Below are 18,677 nucleotides of genomic sequence, written 5' to 3'. Positions count from 1 at the left end.
GATATTTTCTGATGCTTTACTGGATAACATAGTAAAAATACCATTTCAGATAATAAAGTCGTTTCATATTTAACATCATTAATTGAAAGTCATCGAGGCAATGATAAAATCCTTATGATTGGTAGTTTTTCACAAATGATATACGACGGGATGAATGTGCGCTCCTTCTAATCAATCTGATAACCCAAAATGTAGTCCAACAAATTACCTTTCAGAAGATATATGATTAGTAATTAGAGTCCATCCGTGTGTAATTCAATCTCAGTACAAACACAGCCTTTCAAACAAGGAGTCAGAGAACATTAGAGGACAAACAGCACCTTGAAGACAAAGGAACACACAACAAGGAGTTAAGGCTCTCACACATTGCTCAATCCTACAATGGAAAGATCAGGGTGATATTGCAAAAACATGGATACTGAACTAAACTGACAGGAGAGTACGAGGCAGCCAAGAGGTCCGTGGAGATTATGAAAGAACTGCAAAGGTCAACCGCTTAGGTGGGCGAGAACTATAAGACGATTGCATTAGTAACAGCAACTGCACTGTTACAGCTTTTATTTCAAGGTGTTTTCTGTGTCTTATTTTAGCACCCTTGCACCCAGCGGTGCCCCATTGTGAATAGGCTTTGCACTGCTAAACTGAGAGAGATAGGTTTAAAAAAAAAGATCAAAACAAATGCAGGGTTTTTAACAAGACTGTTGCCTGTGGGTTTATTTACAGAAGTTAAATATGGTGGGCTTTGTTTATGGGAAACAGAGTTTGACTTTCTATGCGTGGAAAAATAGCCTTTTGCCAATGATTTGTTCTTTAATGTAAGTCATAATTGCTTATCTTCCTTCCAAGATAAGCAAAGATAAGCACCTGGGATAGATCAAAGCATATTCATGTGTTTTAGTGGCCTAATCAAAGTCCATTCCTGAAGTCAACTGATGTTAAAAGGTGCTCTACATCCTATCAGACAGGGACAGATTAAATGGATTAATTTTTGTCTCCAGATGTGCAAAGCAGGTAAGAAAAAAATCCAAATACGCATGCGCCTCTAATTGAGGCAAAAATGTTGCCGGGCAAATTATTTCCTAACAGAACCGAGCAAAAACTCAAGTCAAACTTTTCAGATTTTTATGTTAAGAGGTGTGAAGATATTACACATTATGATGCCTTATTACACATTATTTAGGGTTTTTTTTTTTTAAATAAGTAAATTTTTCAATGCAAAAACAGAATGGATCAGCTTGTAAGAAATTTCTGCTTGGAAACCAATTGTCCTCCAATGGACGAACTTACGCAAACCTGAACAGAGTTGACAGAACTTTGTCAGAGTTCCAAAATGTCAACTGTATTTAGTGACAGAACTAATAAAAAGGATTGTATAATGGAAAATTAATGAAAGCTGCAGCATAATTTGTTGCTGCTAAGCAGGACTGGCAAAACAGGCTGGCCAAATGACACAATTTGCTCAGTCCAATATTGGAAATCTTCTCTAGCATTACAAAGCAATGACACATAAGCTAAAGCTCTTTCTTATGATTTCATCTAAAAGTCGAAATTAATCAGAATCTATTGTCTATGCCTAAACTTAAGAAAAAAAAAACACACCTCAAACTTGAGAGGATAGGGCTTGTCTGACGAACAACGAACAATAAACATCCGCACATAAACACAGCTGCAGAGAGGAAGTGTGTCAAACCACACTGGCACAACTTCAGCTAACATAACCTTGACAGACTTGGATGGCGTTCCATGTAGGCGTGGCTTTGCCAAAAGGCACGTGGTCAGTTTATGTAACAGAGATAAAACCCACGGCAGTCAGCTTGAAGGCAGAGAAAAGAAAAGAAAACCAAAAACAACAACCTAGGGAAATGAAGCAACAAGTAAGAGCACAACATGGTTATTTGAACCTTCAAAATTCCATGCTCCCATGTTATCGCGGATGATAACACTGTGGGTAGAATTTCATCTGACTCCATGTCTTTGTCGATCTCTGCCAAGTGGTGAGGGAGAAAATGTCGTATGGTTTCAGGTAGCCTTGGCGTACTGAAACCACCCAGCTGTGCAGAAAAATGTGTCCTTAATGAGGAGGCGCAAACCGCAGCTCACTGATCTGGAACTCACCCCTAAACACAGGACAAAAGGTAGGCACCCGTACATTCCTGCGCCCATCCCCTCAGTACCTGCTGGAATTTCTAGGAGAAAACCCTCCAACGTACAGTACGTGTTTGTGCATGCATTTCTCAGCATGCACAGCGGAGCGGCAGGTTAGATGTCTAAAACCACAAACTCTACAGAGCTTCATAAATATCACAGTCCAGACTCTTGACTTTTGGAACTTCACTGGAGTTCTGTAAAGTTCACTTCAGCTGTGTAGGACCGACAATAACATTATATTAGTTGATGCTGTGCCCCCCTTATTTTGCCAAATGCCGTCAACAAAATCATCAAGCAAATATATAGATATTTGCTTGATGATTTTGGTTCCAGTTTTTTTGTTGTTTTTTTTTTTTTTTAATGAAGAAAGGCAACGCTACACAGGTGGGGTTTTAGTCTAGATTTAAAAAAATTTAGTGTTTCTGTTTTATAGATATTTAATAGATATTAAATAGGAGGAGTCCCAGGATAGAACCTTGGGGTACTCCACATGTGACTTCTGTCCCCAACAATGAGAAGTTACCTATTGACACGAACAAGTCTCTGTTCTGTAGGTAAGATTCAAACCAGTCCAATACTGGCCCCAAAGTTCGACTCAGCTCTCCAGTTGCTTCAATAATACATCATGGTCAACAGTGTCAAACGCTGCACTGAGTTCAAACAGAACAAACACTGTGGTTCTTCCACAGTGTGTATTTATGTGGATGTCTGAACACTTTGAAGAGGGCAGTGGTGAGCGCAGAAACTGAACTGAAATACGTCAAAGTGGTTGGTCATTGTTAAGAAACTGTTAAACTGTTGAAACAGAGCATTTCTGGCAAGCAGAAAAATTTTAATAAGCAAATTATGTTTTTGTCCTCACTCAGTCATTACCAGGGTTGCTGCAACTCTTCAAAAGTTCAAATTAAGGCTTTCTGAAGCATAAATTTAAGTCCTATATATTTCTAAAGATTGGCTTAATAATGTGCCTACTTAGACTAAACTTGCCTAATAAGTTGAATATAACTTTGTCTATTTATGTTAGTGCCTTTTGGGCTCGGGTATGCAACCAAGCACACAGTAAATTTCATAGACCTCGTTAAAAATGCACTCTCCCTTGGCGCAGGACCTAGAGGCTAATATAATTAAAGCACTGATCTCAATTCCCTAAACCATGAAAATTAAACTCAAATTTATGTAGGGGCAAAATAATACACTTTGTATGCATGTATGTGTGTTGACTAAAAGAATAAAGATGAACATTTGATCCAACACAAGCTGTACTTTCTGGAAACTGTGGAGCAACTTATTTCTCACAAAGGCTTGGTATTTTCTATTATCTTTTTTTTTTTTTTTTTTTACTTGAACAGATTTTTAAATTAGACTTTCAAAAAACATGTAGAAATCTTGATCATCTTTAAATAGTTGTAAGCAAGGCTTATTGGAAGTAAAACAGAAACATTTTGGGTGGATTAAAATATTTGCACAGGGGAGCAACGCTGCCAACTTATGTGTTTACTTGCTCTGCCGCTCACGTTCTCCTCACTCTAGATCAAATGTACAGTACAGTGATATTTTTACACAGTCATAGGTCACTTGTTGAACTTGTAAGCATGCAGGTTCAGCTTGCTTTGCACCCTGCTTGAGGCTAAAGTCTTTATGAGATCTTCGCCACACTCCGACCCATTATCTGTAATCCCTTATAGCTGAGCAAGAAGTAGACCAAACTCTGCCAGGGCACGTTCCGCACAAGTATGGGTCAGTCTGGTGTGGTGAGCACTTTGAATCCGTTGTCTCCCAGTGTGAACGGCGCAGCCCAACATGCGCCGCACATATGACTGTGACGCGTGTGTTCATATGAAGCAGGCATCAGGGAAAGTGGAAGGAGCAGATAACACAAGCAGAGAAAGTGGGACAAACAGAGATAAAACAGCTATTATACCCGTGTGGGCCTCACACTTACCAACAAAGAAAAAAAATGCATTAAATAAAGATTGATTTCATCTAATTAATACAGATTAAAAGATATATAGAGATTTCTATAAGGAAGAAAACTATTCCAATCTTATTATTGCAGTGGAAAATATACATTTAACCCTTTTCATTTGAAATATTTACCATTAATAAAAAATCCTCTTGCACTGGATAATCCTGCAGCACTCGTAGAGTAACTTATAATGCCTGAGGGTATTATATTTATATTGTTCAATCTGTCAGACTGGGTGTCATTGCAGTTACTCGAATGAATGAATGAATGAATGAATGAATGAATGAATGAATGAATGAATGAATGAATGAATGAATGAATGAATGAATGAATGGACAAAAATACGGAGGAACAGAGGGAAAATGTATGGAAACCATGTTTAGATGGTGGCAACACCATGTTTTGGGTATACTATTTTCAGATGACGAACAAAGCTAGGCACTGCAATTTGCCATTAATGTCTTAGAAGGACCCAGTCAAAGGATGCAAATTGGGGGCACAAATTGACAACTGTCAATCCAAATTTGTGGCTAACTTGTTTGCAAATTGTGCTTTTAAGTAACCACAAAAAAAAAAACTCTGCATTTGAACATAAATGTTATGAAACTAGAAATGATAACATGCCAGTTGGTGCTACACTATGATGCAACACAAGACCACAGCATTATTTCAGTGAATTTTAACATTTAGCGACAAGGAAGCAAGGCATCCGTGTATATAGCACTGTTGCATTGCAGCAAGAAAATGCTGGGCGTTAATCGTGGTCTGCATGGAGTTTGCATCCTGTTCCTGTGTACGCAAGAGATGAAGGCATGCACGTGTTAGTCCTGTATGTCTCTGATGGGCCAACAATCCGTTGGTGTACCCTACCTCCATGGAAAAGCGGTTAGGCAATGGATGCAAAGCAGAAGTTATTTGTATCAGGATTTAGTGCATTAGAAATTACACAAGAAAAAGTTTTTGCTGCCCTTGCAGGCTTCTTCTTTTTTTTTTGCTTTTTTGTAACACTTAAACGTTTTGCATCAATATAATTTATAACATCCAACAAATATAACCTGAGTAAGTAACAGAAAGTAGTTTTCATTCACTTATCAAGAACTGCTGACTTAGAAGAAACATAAAAGCCTCTCACAAAAAAAAACACCTTAATGACCTATGAGATTTTTGCCAAACTTTTCTGTAAATTGACAAAAAAGTGTGAATAAGATTACAGTCACACCACATGGTGGTATTAGGATGGCCTGGGGCTGAGCTTAAATAATGTTGTAATTAATGCACCTACAAATTATACTCTCAAGAAGAAAATCCAGAAGGAGAAAGCCCAGGCATCAGTTTGCAAATGTAAAAATATATATATATATAAAGTAAAATTCAAACATTTGTTAGTTTTTCTAAACCAAACAGCAGCATTTCAAAAAAACGGAACAGCTTGAAAATGCTAACCGCAGACAATCGCACATCTCCTGAATGTGGGTTTTGAGTCTTTCCTCCGACACCAAACACATACTCCACCTCTAGGACAGAGGTAGACATGATCACACATGAATTTGTGAAATGACAGAGCCGTGAGACAGCTTTAAAAACAGGAACATTTTGTACTTTGTTGAAAGGAGGCATAAAACCACTTCCTTTTGTGAATGACAAAGCAGTCCAAGAAACCACAGTTTCATAAAACAGCACATACTTCTTTCCTCGGTTGCTCTAGAGTATAGAGCAATATTACAACTACACACCAACAAACCTTACCATGAAAACCTAATGAGCATCCAATCTGCCAACATCTTCACTTAGAAAACGACTTTACCCGATATGGCCAGCCTACCCTTCCTTGAAATGTCATTCTGCAGCATTGTCCGACTGAATCCATCACAACCTTTATTGGCAAGTAAAACTAAATGGGTGCAACTCTTTTCTGTCCGAACAACCGAGGGCTTCAAGACAGCTTATTGGGTTAGTTTATCGATTATCGCAAAAAAAAAGCACTTTTAAATGTCACCTCCAGAGAAAGAGACAGAATTCATAAAGAAACATCCATCTGGCTGTTTAAGGTATCTGTTTAAATGTCACGCAGTGTCGCTTCCTCACAGCATCATCTGTCATAAAGTTCATCAGCTGTCAAAGTCAAAGCACAGGTTACATTGAAAAAAAAAAAAAACAAACATATGGTAGAAGTACCCAACCAGGTGGTGAGTCACACTGGCAGAAAACAGAAGCAATTCATTCCTTGGCTCTGATCCCCCGTTCCTAATACACATTCAAAACATGCAGTTCAAAAGTGATTTATGTACAGGTTCAAACATAACAGGCAGCTTGCTTCATGCATTTTGTCGGTGTACACACTTCGGTTTATGCATATTCGTCTGTTTGATTACATGTGTGTATATTTGCATTTGCAGCCAGGAATGCATGCCCAGATGGGCATATGCTCTTTTGTATTTGTGATCCCGAGCAGGAAGGAGATTTTCCCCAACGGGAATAACAGATGGGCAGGGACAGGCGATCTCTGCGCCACCTGAGGGTTTGATGAGTGTCCGTACGATCTCTCAGTCCACTGACAGAAGCTGCTTTTATTAGCTTCGCATTTGATCATCAAAACACCATAGAAAAGTAAACCTCCACTAACAATGACTCCAAGAACATTCCGACGGCAGCAGATGTCCGAATGTGAGCATCATTTTCACTTCCAAACTGGTGGTGCTCAGTTTCTCCTTGGGGGATAGAAGCACCATGAGAGGTTAGAGTATCAACACTACAGTAAGTGACAGTCAAACCACAGAACTACCACTGTCAGTATGAAATAAACTGATCAAATATTTCCTGTTTTAGTCAGATGATGCAGAAAAAGAAACTTTATCATTGCTGTATCATAACGGATCGCAAAAAAACAACACAATGGCTGAGATGCAAATTTAGCAAACAAACATAAGAAAAAGCTGATGGTATTGATATGAAGAATTTGAAATGTGAGGTATTTTCTTCAACAACTGATTTTCAAACATCACTAACTCCAATCATTCAACTCCCTGTCATGCCATCTACCCACTCCATCCATCCCTAGCCCCACCCACCCAATCATCCAACCACCAATCAACCCATCTATTAATAAATCAAACCACTCATTCCATCAACCTATTACCTATCAATCAAATCAACCTACCCATAAAACCATTTTTTATGTCACCCATCGATCCAATAACCCACCCATCAACACAAACTTCGATCCAACTCTCCATCCAACTATCCACCCAATAACCCACTAATTCATCATTTCATCAGTTAATCCATTAATTTAATCAATCTACTTTTCAACCCATCAATCATCAACCCACTTTTCCATCCATACCTAGGACCAGGATGCCGGTGATCCATTCACCCATCAATCCACCAATTCAATCGTCCATCTACCTCCCCATCAATCAGTCTACTCACTCAAGTCACTTACTTTACCCTATAATACTGTGAAACCGACATTTTTGCTTAGAGTTGTCCATATTGGAAGAACCTCACACCAATCTGTGCCTACTGAGGAATGATAGTTTTCTGTTAAACCTCCTACTTAATGACAGGGAGCCACATTTTGTCCATTCAGTGGAAAAGAGGGATTTTGCCATGTTTGGCACATAAAAGTTAAACTGAAACCTTCATCTCTTATCTAAAGTCATCTTCAGCTATTTAAGATGTTGCTTTTACACCTCGGGACATAGCCAGGTGATGCCAAACACACACTAATCTGGTTTTGGAGTTTCAGGGATGAGCTTCCTAAATCTCTGACTTCAATGCTGCTGAAAGTTTGTATACTATGATGGAAACCAACAGGTTTAAATGAACTTTACCAGTTCTGCCAAGGAAAGTGGCCTTCTTGGTGGCCACAGAATAATCAAGAGCACTCAAAAACATATATAGGTGAATGTTTATATTTAAGATCCACAGTAAATTTAAACTTAAGCCTAATTCATATTTTTCTTAAATCCATTGTACTTCTAAACCAAAGTGTATACCAAAAAGATTATGTTTTGCACATCTCAAAATACACTTACTCACATTTGCTCGCATAAACTAAAATAATCTCTTCCAGCTCAATGAAAGCATAAAAGTAGAAAAAAATAGGCTCCCTCCAAAATTAGCTGCTTCTAAAAACAAGCATCACTCTTCAGCATCACTCACCGGCTGTGTGAACTGTGGGGTTTTTTTTTTTTCCACTGAACATAACCAAGTTCTAAATCTCTGGGAAAACAATCACAGTAATCACATCACATCAGTTCCAGCTGCCAGAATCTGTCAGTTAATCTTTAAATTACATCCAAACAATCATTCCAGTCAGTAAACCAACAGCTCAGAGGACTAGCTCAGGACTTTCTGTCCCATCCTGCAGACATGTTGGAAATATTTATTCTGCTGCAAACTCAAAGTCCAAACAAAATGATGTTAAGTCCAGAGCAAACAAAGAACATGACAAAAGAAAAAAAAAGAATCATGCTTCTTGAATGTTGTAAAGCATATTGGAAAGCTAAGTGAGGAAGTTGATAATAGCATGTAGCTAATAAAGATGACAAAGCAGAGAAGTTCAACACTTTGCAAGATAACGCTCTTGAGTAATCTTGGTGATTCCAGTGAATGCTGATCTGGGAAATATGTAGAGTGGCCAGGTGCCAGCAGACTAACCGGAGAAGAACCTGTTCCTCTCACAATGTACTCTCAGAGTCCTGTCAGCACCCAACGATCTCTCGCCCTTCAACACCATAAAAAGATTTGATGTCTTAATAAAGAGCCAAAGAAACATTATTTTTTTCCCTCAGAAAACAAAGGGCATGCAATTATAGGATGGAACAATGAAGTACAGTCATGGTAAAAAAAAAATAAATAAATCCTCTTTCATTTCTAGGTTGCTACATATCACGATGTAATGAAAATCCAATCTGAAGCTAACAAAAACGCTAAATACTAAGTCATGTTTGTCACTTCCTACTTTAAAAGAAGTTAAGAAATTTTACTATAATCAATATGATTGTTACACTATTATTAACTAATCCTAGATAAAAGCGGATATAGGCTGGGCTTCTAACCAGCATTAATTTTTGGGCTATTGCGGGATTTATTTATTTATGTATTTATTTTTTGGAGGAAACTTTCCTGGAATTATTCAGAGCACATTTATGCTGATGAAGCTGCCACATGCAGAGGGCATCACATTTGATTGTAGGTTTTTAATGTAAACACAGAACCTTCAAAAATAACAAAAAATAAAAAATAGCGGCAGCATCGCCTGTGCGCCACTTGCCTTTTGGTAAGCTATCACTGCAACTCCCACATTACAATGATCTGTGTTCACTCTAATGAATCTGAAGGAAAGTGGAGACTAATTTGCTTAAAAGCGACTTATTCAGCCTTAATAATAATCCACAATAAAGAAAACACTTCTCACCTTGGTTGCCAACTGCCTTCACTTCAGAGCTGCTCCTCTATTTTCGATCCCAGCCTTCATTCCAGCCAACGTCTCTGCAAACTCTGCAAAGAGAAACAAGCAGTCTGGTTCAGCCCTGTAGATCTGCACCATCTGAAGCTGAATCTAGTCAGACAGTCCACACACTGAGGGAGTTACAGGGGAGTCCTATGAGAAAGCAGTTCCCCGAATGCTGCAGATAGCCACGGCGCTATGAAGTCCACATGGCCACTGATGCATGCATGTGCCAGGCCAGGGATGACATGGGAGGAGTTCAAGCCCAGTGAGAGGCGCAGCGTTCTTCTGTCCGTGAAAAGCAATGGTAGATTTTCATGTCACCAGCTTAGAGCTAAAAGGATTAGCAAACTAATCCTTTAACGAAACGACGCGGACGAACCGAGGAATCAAAGGGAGTTAATGGAGTGACTTTAAAATGGTCAACACTGTGAACATGCTGGGTATCTGGGAAGGAATTCCCCACACTTGGTATTCCCTTAATCTGCTCTTTGGTGGTTTTGCTTTGGGGGCAATAGGACAAAGAGCCAGAGGACTCCTCAACTCAGATGGAAGAATCTGTCTGTTACCTATTTGTCGTGTACTTCACAAATCTGGCTTTAGCCGACAAGCAGCCCCTTTAAAATAACGAGCTCGATGCCACAATCCATGCAATAGAAAATATAAACCAAACATCTTCAGGCAGCTGTAAGCTGTCATATCAGAAGTTTTCCAAAAATACTTAAATAGCTTTGTCAGTTCAGATTTATTGTTCTTCCCAATAAAACACATGTTCACACAAAAGGGAGTAATTACCCAACGTCATTAACATCCAGATCTTAATGTCTAACTCTGCTCAAATAGTGCATGAATGTGAGCTCAATCTTCAGGCACAGAGAGCAAATATTTTGTTTTTCTTTCTCATCTTTAAACAACAGCTTTGGTCTTTACATTTCATTAAATGTTATTTTGTGTTCAATTGTTTATTTTTTTACTATGAACAGAACTGATTCTGCTTCTTTGCGATGGATCTCATAAATTGATCTGGCAAAGGAAAATTGAATTATGTCACATCTGTTCCTTTTCTGGGCTACAATGCACTCTCAGATGAGAATATCCGCAATTAAACAGGCAGTAGGAATATGCTTCATGGGAGAATATATAATTGCATTGCACATGTGTTATTTTTCTCATGGTAATCTTGAAAATGGTAGTAAAATGCTTTCATTTGCATGAATGAAAAAAAACAAAAACAAATAGCAGCAGTCTGTAAATATTCAGACAGAGTCATTTATTAAGTACAATGTAGTCAGGAACTCTCCTTATCTTGTACGTCCCTGGTCTCTGTGTCCAAACAGGCAATGCATTTAAATGGCTCCCTCAACTCGGATGTAAAATGTCTGACCCCACCTTTCAGCTGTTTAACCTCTGCCTCACAACAAGCCTGCTGGGACATTTGCATTCAGTCCTAAACGGGGCTGCAAAACAAGGAACAGAAGAAATACAATGTTCTACTAACAGAAGATAGAAGATACATTTTGCATTCTTAAACACTCGATCATTCATTCAAGAAAAGATAGATGGATAGATGGGTAGATGGATGGATACCCAGGGACAGGGTATAAATTATTCCATTTTATTTTCCAGACAGGACAATACAAATCAGGAAACTAGTACAGGGTGATAATGTAGATCCAGCACACAGTCTGTCAGTTAGGATGTTTGGCTTTCAGGCATGCTTGTTAAAAGACATCTCGTAAATTCACAAAATACAAAGAAAAGACACCAGTTTGGTCCAAAGTACAAACAGTGATAATCTCGCTATTCTAAAAGAGTCTTTTCTAGCAGTAATCAGTTATAGGCGACATAGCCGGGTCTGAATCAGATGACATTTAGCCTGACAGTTTCACAGAACCGACACCTTTTCCCAATGACTTCTCCAGTCAAACACAATCCTATCTTGGTATGAAGAGATAAAGAAATAATTCTTCTCAACAAATATATCTCTGTGTCAAAAGAAACCCGAGCCAGAAATGGCAGCCTTTAGGAGTTAAGACTTCACAAGTAAAACTGAGAAAATGGAAGTTGTTCTCTTTTTTAATTTTAGCATTTGATACTTGTCAAGTTTTTCTTTTCTATATTGTTCAATAATACACAACAGTTCTTATAAAGGATACATGAACAAATGTAGCAAGATCATTATTCAACTGTTGGCATTAGTTAAAAACACCCTTTCTGATCAAAAGCAAATGCAGCAGATTACCCAGAATGCACCATATTGAAATATGGTGATGGCGGCATCCTGCTCTTTTGTTAAGGGCAATGAAAGAAGAAGACAAGCTAGGAGTCTTTAGGCAGCAAACATTTCACTTTATCAAGTACGCCTGGTGATGGCTAAAACACTGCAACAATATATTTATACTTTTTAAGACATTAACAACAAAAAGTGCATTTATTTTCAAATACAGATGCTGGCATTTCCCTTTAGACTGGTAAAAGTATTACAATTCAAAACCAAACTGACCTCTCAGATACAGAAAGTGTTGAATATTTCTAGCATTGCAGATAGTATGCATCTTTAATTTTCAACATAATGAGGCATAAAATGGACATTGTCTTCCTCAGTGATCCTTCACTTTAAAATCCATTCCTGCGGAATTGGTCAAAAGTGGGCTGTTATAATCTGGATCATTAAATCGAAGATATTGAGATTTAGTTTCCCATGTGACCTTCGGCTGCGTCTGAGTGGAATTGCTCATTTGCTCACACGTCGTTACAGTCTATGGCAAGTCAATGTGGACATGCATCTTATTACCCGGTTAATCCATATGCTAAACCAGCTTCTGGCCACACAGAAGAGGTGGCCACACAATGTAGCCACACAAGTAGCACTGACAGAAATGCTGTCAGTCTTTAATGTGGGCATGTCAAAGCTACAATGTGTTTTTTTTTTTGTTTAGGCTAAAAACACCGTTATATAACGCAAGAAGGCAAACAAATAATGCCTGGAGTACTCAAAATGTGGGTAAGTGCATGATTACCTCAGACCAGTCTCCTGAGAATTCATTTAGAAAGGTTTCAGTTTTTTTCTAAGTATACAAAGCTAAGTTTCACCATCAATGTACGACAGACAGATAGAAATGGAAGTTTGACACACTAAACAGACTTAAGACATGAAGGAGGAAGGGAAGTAGAGGAAAGAAAAAAGGACAAAACATTTGGATAGGATGGGAAATTAAATCTGGATATGTAAACTTGTTCCCCCATTCTTATTATTTTGTTTTGCTATGTTACTTCAAATCTGGAAAATACTCAAATTAAATTCAATACCTTTCCATATTAAGAACAATGTAATATAAAAAAATAAATAAATGAATAAATCAAGTATCCCACAGTTATGAATGGACCAGTTGTCCATTTAAGACATGCTGCAGTTTTCAGAGCTTGTGGTTTGTAAACCCCTAAAACTTTACCATTGCACCTTTCCAGTGGTTTCAAGTTATTTTTAATGAGATGCTAAAAAACAGTGTATATATTTCTGTTGAGGGAGAATGGGAAGTAAAAAGGTTTTTCCGCTACCCTCCCTCCAGTTACAAGCTTAAAGTCAGCTGTGTACAATAGCTAAATGAGGGCAACTCCTAAAACCTCTCCTCTCATTAGACAAAAACTGAACTGTGTCTAGGACCCTTTGCTAATAAGTTAACTCTGATTTGAGTCATTAAAACAAGGCTTTACCACAATCTTTAGGTTCAAAACAACAGCCATGACTATGGCTGTCTCATGTTTTCTGTAAAGGTCGTAGGTGGAATGTCCTTTTTCAGTATTTAATCTTCTTTAATGTAAGAAAAAAATAATAATTTTAAATGTAAAAATTGCCATGTCCTTAGTCATTTTCAGAACTTTTAAATGCAACATTTAACAACAGAATATCAGATGTGGAATAACCTAATCCTACAAATGTGGAGCTTCAGAAAAAAAAAACTAGATGGATGGATGGATAGTCATAATTACCAAACTTAGCAAGACAATAACAAAAAGATCCATGTTTTAATGAGTTTTTTCAGTCAGTTGAAGACCTCGGCTTTGATGGAAGTATTTAAAAACAAAATCAAAAGATATCACCAAAAAGGATTTCTGTAAAAATCCAGAGGCATTAAGCATCAGCAGGTACTGGTACCAATTTCTCCAGTTGACTCAGTTTTAAAAGGGAACAGAGCAACATCAGTTTATCAATTAGGCACCAACCAAACCGTAAACAGTAAAGGCACAACACCAAAGTAAATGTTAAACAAAAAAAAATAAAATAAAAAGAGAGACTTTGTTTGATGTGATTATACAACAAATTCCATAGTCGGAATTCCTGAATTAAACCGTGGAGTAATCTCATTACAACATAAACACAAACACACTTTACAGCTTCCTCTCCTGTGGGTTTACAGCAGAACGAAGTCAGAGGGGACTCAGGCTGCCATGCCTACAACCAAAACCCTCCAACAGACGCCTGCTAAGTGCTCTCCATGCCAAAGGAAATCCTTAAAGAGGAAATGTTCTAGGCTCTTTGACACTTCACCAAACCACCATCGGAATCACCTCCATATGTTTGCATATTATGCAAATCGCACTGCGTTTGCTTTAGTGTGAGAACCTGCTCTCTGCCCAACTCTAGATTTTACAGTGAGGCGTTTAACTGAAGCGTTTCAAAAAAAAAATTTAACTTCATTACATATGGGTGAGACACGTAGCCCATTAGCATTAATTCCTGCTCTAATCCAATTGTATTTTTCTCCTCGGCTCCGTGTAGAAAAGGTAATTTCCATGTGGAATTAATCCGGAGAGCTTTACTTGTAGAACGGTGAGGTCGGCTTAGCTGTTATGTGTGGCCTTGCTCACACACAAACACTCTCACTCAGTGCTGTAACAGAGCCAAGGTGGAGATTGATCAGCTGGGCCGAGTCCAAATTAATGCTTGCCCTCTGCAGACATGCCAAGCATGCCAAGCATTATAATTTTCTCCCCTTTTCCCACTTCTTCTCCAAACAGTCAAAGTGGAGACTAGAAAAGCATCCACGCTAATCTAAGGCCAGAAAAAGGAGAGAGAGAAATAGATGCAAGCGTTTCTTGTCTCGACGCTCTTCAAAAAGAAGAAAAAAATAAAAGGAAATGCATGCCTCTCAGATGTCTGACCCATTTTCTACTCAAAACTTTCTCTCTTCAACTCCTCTCTAATTCTCCCCACCACCTCTAATCTACAGTAAGAACGATCTCAGACTTTTTCACTTAAGCTGCACTCATGCATTTCAATCCAATGCAGTGCCACAAGACTTAAATTTACAGAGTGAAAACTGCTAAACACCAGCATGCCAGCCTGAGAAAGAATACGCCGCTAAATGGCAATAAGTGGAGCAAGAAAACACACCCTGCTGGGCCTGGCTGCCAGCTGTTTTGAATTCTCTCTGGGCTTTTTATGGGCAATGTGCAAAGCAGAGACATGCACTGTATTTGTGCATCTGCATGCTTAATGAGAATCCTGTGCTCCAATAGTCAGCTCAGTGATCAATAATTTAAGCCCCGCAAAAGCACTGCTGCGAAATACTAATAATAAAACCTGTTAATGCATTCTTATCTGAATATAAAACACTTAGACGTTCTTTTTCCTGTTTCACCATATATGTATAATTTTTAGAACTTGGCTTAAAGGTTTCAGTGTGCATACAGCTGCTGGCCATACATTATATGACCAGTGGGAACATAATACCACACTTTAAACTTTGAACTTTTTTATGAACGTTGCCAGTCTGCGCAATAATGAGGAGAAAAGTCTCTTGCTGCTAAATATTCTCACGTCACACACGTTTGAAAAAAGATAGCGGGGATATGCTGCTAAGACAGTCAGGGGTTGTTTACACCTCGATTATTCTGATAAGAGTCAGATTTTCCACAGCAGGAGAGCGGCGTTGCATCACTCCACATGTCTGTTGTATTGTAACATATGTTTGAACTGCCATGAGTTTCCTTTGGAGATAAAGCTGCAAGTGAAGCAAAGAAACATACATGGAAAAAAAAGGAACTGTAAATGGCACCTAAGATGTAAACTGAACATTTTCATACTTTTTTTTTACAGTCACATTGAAATGGCAACATTTAACTTTTTTTAAATTTGGATAAAGTAGTTCATAGTTGCCCAGTGAAAGTCAAAATTTTTGTATAAACTGAAATCTAAATTTGAAAAAATATGTTGCGCCTTCTTCCACATGGTTGCTGTGTCTTCTACATGCCCTGGATCTCTGCAGTTCCTCCAGTTGACCCAGGTTTCTTGGCGTCTTCCCTTAATAATCCGCCCAGTCCGTTTTCGTGGGAGCATTTCCAGCTCAGTCATACTGTTTGCATTTTCAGTTTACTGACCGAACAGTGCGACAATGCTGGTCAGAACAAGAGGAGAAATTACAGCATTTAGTGGAATCCTGCCAGAATGTAAGTGTTTTGAAATGTCATCTTCGGTTCAAAGTGGTTATTTTCCATAGCGGTGATTTACAAGCTGGCTGGCCTCCCCAAAGAGGTCTTTTAAACCACACCTCACCCTCCGACCATGACGCGGTCCTGGTTTACTGCTCCTGACTTCATCCTCCTCAATGCATAAATCACCCAAAAGAATATTAATTTAAGAAGTCGACTTGGAACAGTAGACGTTTTGAATTCAGTGTCGCAGATATAAGGTCATGATTCTTTAGCAGCTTTCAGCGGCATTCTTGGCAGCTATGTCCGTGCACTTTTTTTATTTTCACATATTTCTTGAAACGAAAATAACTTTTGGGAGCACACTAAACAACAGAAAAGGAAAATCTGTAGAAATGACTATGTATACCCACACACGCATACACACCAATAGGGATTTTTAAATGATGCTCAACTAGGCAGTAGTTGTGTGCAGCCACGCTAATCTAAGGCCAAAAAAAGGAGAGAGAGAAATAGAATTTGCCACTACTTGGCAAATTCCAGCTTAAGCAACACATACAGGGAGCAAAGTGAAAGAGTGTATCTGGGTTCCCCTTCCATCAGCTAACACTTGACACAAACACATGCACAGGAAAAACAAGTTGATCTAATGGACTGTGAACTATGTATTTTCAGTGCAAACACACAATTTCCAGTCGTCTGCTTTTGGCATGCTTACTCTGCAGGGTCATGTCTGCTGCTGACTCTGGAACTAGATGTGGAATTAGGGAAAGGGTCTGTCACTTCCAGGACTTCAGCAGGACTTCAGCATGACCTCAGCCAGCCTGGACACAGGGCAGGGACGCTGGCTGGAGAACGCAAACGCCGATCTGAGCCACCTTTCAGCCTCATTGTTCAAGCTGGGCAGATATACAGCAAAACTCTCTGTCATAGCTCCCTTTCACACCTCTGTCAAGTGTGTTCCTGAATGGGTTTCTGATCAATCAGTCGCTGCTATAAAAGGTAGAAAATGGCTAGCTTTGGATTAGAGTTCAGTTTATACTGAATATTGAAAGGAAAAACAAGATTTTTGAGTTTCCATGGCAATGAGTCTGTTGCCTCATTCTATTTCAACAGTGCACAGCATGGTGTCAGACTGCTGGCATTTCACTGCCAGGTGGCCGTGGCCTACTGTCTTTTCTTCCAAAGACTCCAGGTCTCCTGAGACACAAGAGGATGCCGCTGTCAGCGTCGACTCCCAGAGGAACATTACACTGCAAGGTGAAGCTCCACTAATAGCTTCCCCTGTTTCCTGAACAGATTGCCCAGTCTCTCTTACCTCCCTATTGTGGCATCCAGCTTATTCTTTCTTTGTGTATTTAAATATAAATGTTTTATTCCAGGTATGATTAGATGAAGAGCTCACATTTCTCTAATGTCAGCTATACTCTTCATAAGGCTCCTGTTAAATCCCGAGTGGAATTTAAAATTGTGGCTCGGTGATTTCTATTTCTGTCCTCAGTCCCATAATTGTTTTTTTACTTCCCTGGAAAGCTGTAGTATTGCGTTTTATATGTTTTTCATAGAAAGTACACCTGGCTCAGTGCTCTTTATGCTCAAGAAATTTACAAAAATGAAGCACAGTCACTCAAATTTAACATGAGCTAAAAAAAAACAAAAAACTGCAGCTTTCATGAGTTACTTGTAGTGTGAAAAGATTTGTCAATAAGCTTCTGTGCAAGTGAGACAATCGTGTGCAGCTCGCTCACATCTCGGCGTCCAGCGCTCACCGAAGCTAAAAGCACCTCAAGGCGACAGCGCGCACTTATCACATGCTGGAGGCCCCCCAATTGAATATTGAGTTTCTGCGCCAGCCACATTCAGGGAAACACAAGCCCGTCTCCAAGATCAAACGCTCAAATGCGGTACAGAAATACAAAGCACACACCTCAAACGAGTCAAGATATACTGTTCACACATGTATGTGCCCAACAGATCCGTGTCGACACGTATAGGGTTCGTGAATGATAATACCTGCAGGAAACTGAATGAGTTTGGACTTTCCACCAATATTAGGCGACTGGCAGGAGTTGAGACAACTCGTGTGAGGAATGTGTCCGTTTGCCAGATCAGCAAGTCTCTGAGTTCTTGTGCAAATGCGTGCACACGTGCACAAAGAAAGGCGCGTGCCAACGCCTCTGGGAGCTTGGCATTAACTTTGCATTCTGGACCTCCCACTGTGGCACTCTCCATCCCACTACTTGGCAAACAACAGGTATGAATAGAAAAATGTTTTCTGGGTTTGTTGTAACCAGTGCTTTATCCCCCAGAGGTCAACTAGTATTAAAATGCTGATTTGAATTGTTACAAGTTTTAATCAACAAGCAGGGCTCTTCCTCAGATTTTATTTTTTTTTTTTTTGCTCTTCTTTGAAAAGCAGTTTTACAAAATTATTTAAGCACAACTTTTATCAAAATGTATATTTGAAGCTCTCGATCCACTATAACTGAGCTTGAGCTTTTTGCCAATGGCCATGAATGAAAATGTCAGTCTTGATGAGCAAAGCTGTTAAGAGTGTCATCGTAAGTTATTGATGAGGACTGGTGAGAACGACTTTGTCTACAATTCACCCAAACTACTCCCTGCAGAAAGAAAGCACTAAGTATCATACAGGATCCAAGTTATCCAGTACATAAA

General features: G+C 39.0%; 1 protein-coding gene across 1 annotated transcript in view; it reads right to left on the bottom strand.

The window, feature by feature from the left end:
• LOC122823436 (thyroid hormone receptor alpha) overlaps positions 1–18,677 on the bottom strand; it is a 124,840-nt gene that overhangs the window by 94,065 nt on the left and 12,098 nt on the right. Inside the window, exon 2 of the mRNA XM_044103062.1 lies at positions 9,537–9,619. The gene's annotated coding sequence lies outside the window, so the exon portion shown is untranslated. The remainder of the gene's footprint in view (positions 1–9,536; positions 9,620–18,677) is intronic.

This window comes from Gambusia affinis, linkage group LG20, assembly GCF_019740435.1.
Source record: "Gambusia affinis linkage group LG20, SWU_Gaff_1.0, whole genome shotgun sequence".
Classification (NCBI taxonomy): domain Eukaryota; kingdom Metazoa; phylum Chordata; class Actinopteri; order Cyprinodontiformes; family Poeciliidae; genus Gambusia; species Gambusia affinis.
The sequence above is the reverse complement of the archived record's forward strand: the minus strand, read 5'-3'. Positions and strand labels throughout refer to the sequence as shown.